Source organism: Gadus macrocephalus, chromosome 13 (genome assembly GCF_031168955.1).
Source record: "Gadus macrocephalus chromosome 13, ASM3116895v1".
Taxonomy (NCBI): domain Eukaryota; kingdom Metazoa; phylum Chordata; class Actinopteri; order Gadiformes; family Gadidae; genus Gadus; species Gadus macrocephalus.
The window spans coordinates 15,142,023-15,152,843 of record NC_082394.1 but is presented as its reverse complement, the minus strand read 5'-3'; positions in this window follow the sequence as shown (position 1 = coordinate 15,152,843).

Below are 10,821 nucleotides of genomic sequence, written 5' to 3'. Positions count from 1 at the left end.
TGTGTTTAAGGTTTTCAAATTAAAATCTTCTGAAAACCTTAAACAATATAATATGAGTTAAAAGATTCCATTTAACTCAATATTACTCGGCTAAATCTAGTGCAAAATAAGAATAAAATGTCAGGTGCTTTAAAACACAGATGTATGCTTGTGTTAATGCTCAACAAAATGAAACAGTTTTACTTTAAACTTTTGCTATTGTAATTGTTAGGATTCAGAACTTGAATCCTAACAACTTGAACTGATGGGGTCATACATTTTTTCCAGAAAGATTGATCACCGTTCCATCATTCTGACGGCGGCCAGAGAACTCACTTCATCGTTTAGCTGCCATGGAGGGGAAGAGTGATTTGGATGAGAGAGAGATCAGGGGGTTGCTAGGCAATGGACCAGGGTTGAAGAGTTAGAGTAGACATGCTGAAGGCAAACAGAGTCTGGCTGCAGCTTAGATTGATGCGGTCATGGGGTTTGAAGAAACTGAAAAGCCTGGAAGAGGCGGTTAACTACAACCCCTTGGAAATACACAGAGTTGTCCACCAACCGCCCAGAAACCAGTCCAAGCCCAATCCGGGAACAGAGGCCAGATAGTCTGGCTTTCCAGAAACACTAGAACCTTGATACAACCACCAGTACGCAGGGGGGCATTCACAACACAGACATAGACCCAAATTAGGCTACTGGGAATGCCTATTCTTCCTTTTGCGTTCAACCTAACCAGTATGGTCAATATACCAACGAATACAAAAAAGACCTCGCTCCATGAATGAATATACAAATGGTGGAACGTCTCAATAACAAAACATGGAATGTGTTCCCATGTGTGTTTGTCCTTCGTGGGTTTGTATAGTTTTGTCGAGAGGGTACCATAGTAATGTTCACAGTGGTGAGTTGTGGAGCACAGTGTGGCAAAACACAAAGCACTGTGATGCAGCCTGGCGGCTGGCCGTCTTCCAAGGGCTCTCTATGCCTCTTGACATGGTATTTTACCCCCCCGAACTCCCTCTCAAACAACCCACGAAAGGGCATTACTCATATGGTTTATCAAGGACATCACCACATGCTTAGACACTACTAAAGAACACGGCACTTTATCCGCGTGCGAACCCTTGTGAGGTAAGTGGTTAGCATGGTCCCGCTAAATGGAAATAAGGGAGGTTTGTCGAGAGGCTCCGGCCTAGACTGTCACAGCTAGCTACCTGGCTGTGGCTGGAGACCTTCACTGGAGATTAGAGACGGCAGGTAGTGGATGGCTGGAGGGGGGGGGGGGGGGGGGGGGGCTACTACGCCCCATGTGTGAATAGGAGCAGAAGATCCCTAAGCCCTGCAGCGCGAGGACCTGTAATAGCTGTGAAAGCGGGAAAAATCCATTGGTAAGCTAGGCTAAGGGACAGCCTACAGCGGAGAGAGCTCTGCAGTGCAGTACAGCTTATCACTCCGTTTCTGTTGGATTCGCCCCAGTTACAGAACATCGGATGGTTGTCGCGGAGACGATAGTATGGTTTGAATGATTGCCGTATAACCAAGTTGGAATCTTTTCAGGCATACATCGGACTCAAAAATCCATGACTAATTAAATATGTGCATGCATTTTCGGTCTCATTAGAAATTAAACAGATTTCAAATACAAAATTATTAAAGTACAAAAAATATTCTGGCCAGTTTTTCGTTCATTGACATTACAGTCATAACTCCTTAATGTCTAAATTGATTTAGTCATAAGAGGTAACAACTGTATATCAGTTTAAAAATGATTATTACCAGGTCCCATGTCAAATTCATTCATCTTTTTTTTTCAAATTCTTAGCCCAATTTTAGGTAATTTCTAATGTACACAACCTGGTAAGATCAAATTGGATCGTGAAACTATTGGGTCCAAGTTCCCCCAGCCGTTCTGCAGGGGGTTGAAAATCCACAGGCCACAGTGTCTCTTCGGATACCACAGAAGGCACAAGACATGCCTTAAAATGCTGCCCTCACCACCCTGTACCGAATGCCTCCTCAAAATAAAAGCCAAGAAAATGCCAGAATCCCTTTTGATGGGTATTGGCGGAGCGGAATTTGATGTAATTACCCACTGAAGCCGCTTGTCAGATTGAAAAGGTCAAGGTGACTTTGGTTTGTACTACAATGTTTTGTTTATTCACTGTGACTGCCTGTGGTTGGTTACAGAGAACCACAATTATGTGGTTTTCAAAGAGAACTACACATTACAGTCGGTAAGTGTGCGCATGTGAGAGGGGGAGGGGGGAGAGAGAGAGAGAGAGGGAGAAAGAGAGGGAGAGAGAAAGAGGACAAATGTTAGTCTAGTTAGTGTACAGTGCTTGTGTGTGAACGCTAATGGGTGTCTGTTTACGGCCTGAACTTCGTCATGCCTTGCACCGGTTCCAGAGTACGAAACACAATCCCTTTTTCCTGCTTTTGGTTTTGATGGAACCTCATAAAGGAAAATTGCATCGCATCGGCCCTCTGTGAGATAAAAAAAGAACTAAAATCCTGTTCAATGCTCTTCTCCGTAGTGCGTAATCACAGGTTACAGGACACAAACAACATGGTGTCTCATCCAGCCGGGCGCCTCAACTGCATCCATATGCCTGGGTGACTTTGAAGCTTTTGGAGATTATTCTTTTCAGTTTCGCTCAGCAATCACTTTACCTCAAACAGTGTGGAAAACAGAGAATTCCTTCTCCACCGTACAAATAGTTTTCCGATGCCGTCGGACATCGTGCAAACCCACAAGAAAGGAGTTGAGCGTTGGCTTCTGCAGCTCCAAGGTCCTGGGCAGCAGAGATGCCAGTGAGGTCACAACAACAGGATGTCACTCGTCTCCTGGATATGGATAATAAGCGGAGGTATTCAATCATTCTCCTGTCCCTGCCATTCGCTTGGCTCTTTTCAAATGAAAGAACAACACTGAAATGATCAGCCACTCCCATCTGCTCTGAAGGTCCCGTGGTTCCAGTTAAACTCGAACGATATGTACTGGCAAAAAGACAGAAAGACAGAGAGACAGAAAGAGAGACAGAGAGACAGAGAGAGAGAGAGAGAGTCAGAGAGACAGACAGAAAGACACCAAGAGGGACAGACAGAGAGAGAGAGACAGTCAAACCATGGTAGATATTGTGGTACAGCTGTGGAAGTCTAGGCTGATTGAAACTCACTCAGTCTGTCAGCAGACTTCACCGTCTCCTCCAGCCCATATTTGAACGTATAGAAATCACCAATGTCAAAAGATCAACCCTTGAGCAGTTGATTGAAGTGATAAACATGTAGGATAGCGATCCCCTGTAGTCCATCTGTACAAGACATCTATCTTTTATTTTGTCTAATCTCCATGCAAAACAAATATTGACTCACCAAAGAGAAAAGGCCTGGGAGCAAAATGTTGTGGTTTTAATTTACTTACTATTAAATACTAATCAAATACAGATTAATATCTTAGAAAAACTTCAACAAAAGTATGTATATACTTATTCAGTCCATAACAGAAGGTTTCACATGATGTCACGCACATTCTAAGCGGCCATCTTGATTCTTTTACCCCATTAGAACAAGAAAATAACAATTGTTTGCTTGGTTAATCGAGCATTTCTGGACAAAAAGTACAAAGACAGCAGGCTCTAACTTATTTAAAGCAACTTCAGATCACATTCAAATGCTCTGCAATCCTGTTCCGTCTAGTACAAACATTCATCATCAATGCTGATTCTGAGAAAAACGGTGCCTAACTCCTTGGCACACAAAAGGTTACGCTTACGGTAGAACTTAATAGTCATCACAGTCATGATAACCCCCCCAATTATCCAAACACTTACCACAGACTTCAGACAGCCCGTCACCTGAACGATCAAAGACCATATAATAAAATACCAGCCATTTTAATTTTAAAGCCATTATTTGGATGGATTGTAACCTTTGCAAGGTTTGGAAAACTTTCAAATTCAAATATTTAATTGGAGTCTCTTTGGCTGGGTAAAGGTTGAACTACTTCATGAGTGCAGCTCTTTTACTGTAGCCATACTTGCTCACACACACAGAAACACACACACAAATGCACACACAAACACACAATTATATGACACAAACTAACTATAAAGTACATGCAGAGTAACAGGATCCAATATGAATGCTATGCTCACAGGGCCCTCAGGGGCCACTCAGTTTTGATCTGCTCTGGTTACCCCCCCACACACACACACACACTTAATTGTTTATCACCTGTCAGACACCCACCAAAGCCTCCCCATACTCCTCTCTCTCCCCTCAATGAACAATCTATCACCAATGTCTCTCCCCCACCTCTCCCCAGGCCTGTGGGCTTCCAGCAAGACAACACAGGGGCCCCCTGGCTAATGTATTCCTGTCTGAGGACTGAAGGCACGTGCCTGGCCCTGTTGTTTTACCGGGACAGCTCCAGGAACAGGCTTAGGGAGTTCCACACGAAACTGAGTGCAGGGTCCGCTGAACACAGTGGCACCTAGAGGTCACAGCTGAAAGCACCCCCCCTCTGCAATAACACAATCCCACTGTTTTGGCAAAGAAAATCAATTTTAGGCACAGGTTTGGACTGTGCAGAGTGGTAAATATATCATGTTATACTGACTACAGAAGAAGTGCAGAAATGCAGTTAGTATGCACATTGTATCGTTAAGAGGAATATTAAAAAAAAAAAAAAAATCCTGGACACTTTTCATTTTACTACAGTAGCAGGAAGGAAAATTGGAAAGAAAAACTAAACACATCTCCACGTGTTTAGTTAGAATCCCCCCCGCCCACCCCCCGCCCATACCAGACCCAGACTACTTTTGGGACTCTGAGCAAGTAAAGGCTGTGTTTGATGTGTGGAGTGGGATGAACTCTATGAATGGATGATGATGTCAGAGGGAAGCAGGAGACTTGTGGGGGGCGAAAGTGATGGATCGTTTAATGGCTGCCGTAATGATGCTGATAGTACACACACACACACACACACACACACACACACACACACACACACACACACACACACACACACACACACACACACACACACACACACACACACACACACACACACACACAAAAGCTGTCAATATTTCCTTCAGTTTATCCATTCTTTCTTTCATTTTGAGAAATAAACTAAAAGGAGCGATTCAATACACACTTCATCTTTTCATATAATCGATTCGCATGATTAACTTATTCTCCTTCTTTTGCAGATCACTATTGGTGGAATTCCTTTCACTGGAAGTCGTCTGTGATTGGAGGTCTCACTGTGCTGTCCCTGGGTTATTCCTTTGCACGGCCCCGGGCCCCCTTTCTACTCGATCTCTGCGTGGCCGTGCAATAAAGAGCGCTGATATTTTCATAACCCGGTTATGATGAGGTAATAGGCTATTAAAGCCGGCCCCCCAACAGCTGCAGTCAGATTGACACTTGCCCTCAACCCTGGTATCACGGCAACAGAACCCGACTAAAAATGGGTCGCAGCCTCACCGCAACCCCCCGCCGCAACCTCAACCTCCCTTCCCTGGGCAGCCATGCTTGTTTGCCAATAAGCCCCCCCGACAGAGAGCTGGAGGTGGGACGTCACGTGGCAGCAGCATTCTGCAGAGAGGCTGATGGATCTGTCTGTTGCTCTGCAGTCTTTAGAGTTGTAAATACACAAGACACACACACTCTCCGCACTCTGCACTGAGTTGTGAGTGTCTGTGTGAGTTCTCCCGAAGGTCATGGTTGTTGTTCATGTCAAGTGTGTGTGGTGGCATCTAGTTTCCCTTTTAGGGATGAAGAAATTGTTCGTAACATTATTATTTGTTAGTATATGAGAATTTGATTATTTGTTTTCTAGGAGAAGGAAGAAGAAAAGAAAGAAAGAAGGAATTAGACAATTACTAAAAATAGGAGAGATTACAAAAAATAAATAAAAAAAGCTCTGTGTAGAAGAAATTACTCAGAATTATTATTATTAGACTTTGCATCGTATTTTGAATGAGAAATTATTATCCAAAACACATTATTTTGACAAATAGCCTACTAATATAGCCATGCTGCTTTTATTATAAATAGCGAACACATCCAGGAAATCCTTTACCGGCCAGTTAAGTCAACAGACATAACTCAAGAATACTGCAGTATTTGGCCCCAATATCATAAAAGAAAACACACATATATATTCAATTATATCTGAAATGAAACGGAAAGAAGAAAAGTTTTCCTGCTTCTACAGCATGCATTTCAATTTTATACATTTTATATAGTATAAATTGTGTTCAATTGTATAAATTTAATGTATAATCATTCATATGTATTTGCTGCGCGCGCGTGCGTACATGCATGACTGTGTGTCTGTGTGTGTGCGTGTGTATACTCTTCATAAGTGACCTAACTTTTCTTTTCAAAGCAATTAGTTCATGAAGAAGTCAGCTAGTTCCACGGCGTAGCAATACTACGACTGATACCTATAGATCAGGAACTCTGTCCAGAGTCATTCTGGAGTTTATCGTTAAACTGCAGGACTACCCAATTGGATAAAAAACAACATTCTTACTAATGGAGCAGATGTAAAGTTCACTGAAGTGCAATATAAAATTCACTATCACGCAATCTATTTTGTGTTTTTATGATGATTTTTGTTAAATATCCCGTACACACTTTATGATTGACCGTATAATTGTCGCATGTCTGTCTAGCTATGGCACTTTGTGACGCAGGAAAATATCTGAACGAATCAGACAGTAACGTGATATCGTATCCTATCTTAAGCTTTCACTACCATCCAACAAAGAGGTTTAAGAGCACAGCTTGAATAATATAGCGGTGGTCCCCAACACTATATATATATATAAACACATTATCTGATTCCCTCGCCGCAGCCCCTCGACATGTGTCTGGGCTGCTCCCCCAGTGGGGCGACGGGGGGAGCCATCCCGGGCCAGAGCAACAGGTGGTAATCCCCGTGTAACCGGGCCCTCCTCGGCCCGAAGAGGGCCGTGTTAACACGTTTACAGCTCCCGTGGGCAACTTAAGACCATCCCAGGGGCTTGTGTAAAAAGGCCTGCGGTGACAGGTCACCTTGGCAGAGAATGGCAGTGATGGTCGCCCCCCCCCCCCCCCCCGCCTCACTCTGGGCACAGCTCTGGGCTGACACAGAGGCTCAAGAATACACCCCCTGGTGAAAGACAAGACAGGTGGGCAATGTGTGTGTGTGTGTGTGTGTGTGTGTGTGTGTGTGTGTGTGTGTGTGTGTGTGTGTGTGTGTGTGTGTGTGTGTGTGTGTGTGTGTGTGTGTGTGTGTGCGTGTTGCAGGTTTGCAGCTTACAATTTGAGTGATGCTGTCGTAAACGGTTAACATGTCCAAGATTGAAGATGTTGGGATGTTACACTGTTATGTTGTGTTCACACAACACTCTACACAGCCTAACCTTGTAGACAAGAGCCGAGAGTTATTTTTGTACCCTTATCATGATTGAGGTGTTATCAGGAACATAACGTGTGTTTTGGATTCAAGCAGGATGTTAAACTAATTCCATACATTTAGGTTAACAATTTATTTTTTTATCTTGGCTTCAATGGGCATCAAGATAAAAAAAAAAACGTCCCCTTCATAAATCAGAGAGAGCAACAGGGATGGAGCTTGAGCGTATCGGAAAGCTGCAGGCAAGGGATGAACTCTCTGCTCCGCACGGTCATGTCAGAGTGTTCCCCCAGCAAACACCTCATGGGCCGCAGTTAAAAACCATTACAATCTGATTTCATTCACCGTGACATGAATGTCAAAGTAACTGGTGAGTGTTCTTCAAAATAACATCTGGTATAATTTCCCTTGTGAGATTATGAACATACACAGTGCTTTAATAGACACAAACATTGTGTTTTCGCAGCATAACATATTAGTTTAGGTCACTAAAGATGGTGATTCTTTTTGCAAGTGAATAAAACTGCGGCAAAAGAATTGTTAAATTGTCACACAGTGTACATTTATTAACAATTTACAGAACCGCATTCCACAGTAACACAAACTGAAAATATATGTTTTTAATCAAACACATCGCAACAATATAACTATCAATAATGATTCACTTGCACAACGTGTATAACCTAAAATCATCCAAAATATTATGTACTCGCCACAAAGCCAAACAAAAGAACCTCAGGACACCTGCAGGACCTTTGGAGCCAGAAAACGAGATAAAGACAAAAAAAAAAGAAGACTTCAGTAGCAGGGGGGCAAGATACAGATCTCTCTCTAGCTACATCCATCCCGTGGCTTCGACTGCCAAACTACCTCATCTGTCAGACATGAAAGCAGGACGCCCCTCCCCTCCACCTCCTCAGGTAGCGTGGAACGCTCCTCTTCCAGATCCAGGTCACGTGATGTGTTCCTTAGCGTGTGGAGGCGGAGCACAGGCACATGCCTCCAAGACTATACCTTGAGGAAAATTACTTTAAAATGCAATGATTTTCCACATTCCTTCCTCAATACCATTACTATTCTGTAGTTTTATACACCCTTTTATCCAAACCGACGTCCGGTGATTTCTTTAAATCCATGAATGGGCAGGAAGGGGTTAGGCTTAGGGCATCCTGCCCACGGATGTCCAGTGGTAGACTGCAGACACTGGGCTTTAGCTTGGAGTTAGACACCGTATAGACCATCCTGCCATCAGAGACACTGGAGCCAACTGTCTACTACCCATTCTGTGGTCTTCTATAGATACAGTACTGCTTTCCCAGATCTAATACACAGCCATACAAACACTGGGGCTCCGGTGTCGCACCCTGTCACTGTGGAACAACAAGCCGATATTGAGCCGCTTAAAACACAGAACCCCGAGAGCACAGCCACGGGATGCATTGCTCTTTTCCTTCATTGAGAACAAAAGCATATTGTCTGGAGAGAGACCCCTCCGCACAACACAATACCAGGCCCTTTTAGAACAACTACATCATCGGAGACAGAAAGTGGGCTACGCTGGCACAGAACCACCATTGAGAATACCAGTAATGTAAGACACATGCTGAACACCAGGCCATCCACATCTGTTCTGTTTTATACATGTGTCATGTGTGATCTATAGGTCTGCTGCGCTGTACAGAACTGAATGAAGGGGGAGGAGGAAGGGAAAATGTCCTCCCTTCCTCCCTATTTCCCCCCTTTATCCATCTGCCCGACCTTTCGTCAGAACGAGGGCGATGGTGAAACAGTTGGGGTACTACAGACCACACCGCAAGCAGCCTAGTACTTATTAAGTCTCTGCTCCATCTCCCCAACTGCTTACTGTGGAGGCAGTGGGGGTGACTGCGATGGGGGTGGAGGTGATGGAGGTGGCTATGATGTAAGTGGTGATGGTAGTGGTTGTAATGGTGGTAGTGATGCCAGTGTGCCGACAGTGTGTTGTTTTTGTTTGACCCCGTTTCGTGGTGGTGGTGGTGATGGTGGTGGTGATGGTGGCGGTGATGGTCGTGGTGATGGTCATGTTGATGGCGGTGGTGGTGATGGCGGTGGTGATAGTGGGAAGGCTTTTGAGGGCGGGGATAGGGGTGGTTCGTGTTGCTGGTCGCAGGACGAAGGTGGTGTTCATGATAGCGGTAATGCCGGCGTGGAGGGAGGTGATCAATGGGGTCCTAGGAGGCTCTTCTATCCGTCTAGTTCGGTGCCAAACTGCGGATGTATAAATCTCGGCCCTTTAAGAGATTACACACTGCTTAACGCCTGTGATGGGGCCAGATACAGTGAGAGCTGGATCGGAGAGACCCGGGGAATTGGATCCAGCTGTTCCGTGACAGCTTGGCTCACACACTGGTTCCATTCTGTGCCTGTCAGACGTAAAGTTAGCAAAAGGTTTCAATCTTTGCTGCCATACTTGATTGTTGACTGCCAAACCTCCAGCCTAATGTTTTAATCCTAGCTAATAGGAAGGAGCACTGTGCGTCTATAACCGCGGAACGTGACGGGATTAGGTGGCCTCTGTTATGCAACGGGTGCGTACAGGTCAAATAGTCCTGGTTGGTCGATTCTGCGCGGGGTTAGAAGTGGTAGAGGTCATGGAGGAGTCAGAGCTTTGAGGATTATTATTACTATGAGGATCTTAGTATTGGTCACACAGTGACGTCCACTGCGCTTGAGAACAACACCAGGAAATCCCACAGAATCTGCAGTGAAATAAATAGTAACATAACCGACGCTGGACTCCGTCTCTCTCTCACTCTCTGCTCCGTATCTGGCCCAGGTTCAAGTGTGAAGAGAGAGAGGAGGAAAAAGACGGAGAGAATGAGAAAATCTGGAAAAAAGAGTGAGAGACAAAAGATGAAGAGGGAGGATGATCGAGAAAAAAGATTGAGAGAAAGAATAAAGAGCATTGGGAATATTGAGAATGTGTGCGAAAGTGCGAGAAAGAAGATGGAGAGAACGGTAAAGTTCTTTACCGTTCTCTAAAAAGATGGACAACAATTTAATCGAGAAGCAAGAGGAGAGAACAGAAACTCGAAAAGCAAGATATTGCATTCCATAAAATATAATGAATGCATAATCTGCTCTTAGACACAAACGTCTGGGTCAGAGGTTAGGTGAGCTCTGCAGCAGATAATCCAGTTTGTCCAATCAACCTCCATCCGAAACAACCAGCGCCATTCTGATGTCCTACCTACTGTCCTGACGTGCGCGCACCCACCAAAGGGGCCCGCCCACAGGCCTGGTTGGAGAACAGTGATGGAAGTGATCCCATCAGAGGGTGATTGCCAGGACCTCTGGACATGGCGCAACACGACGCAGCCCGTGTATTTACACGAGCACGGCATAAAATAAAAGGCAGGAAAACAAACACGAGGCTGAATGCGTTGCGG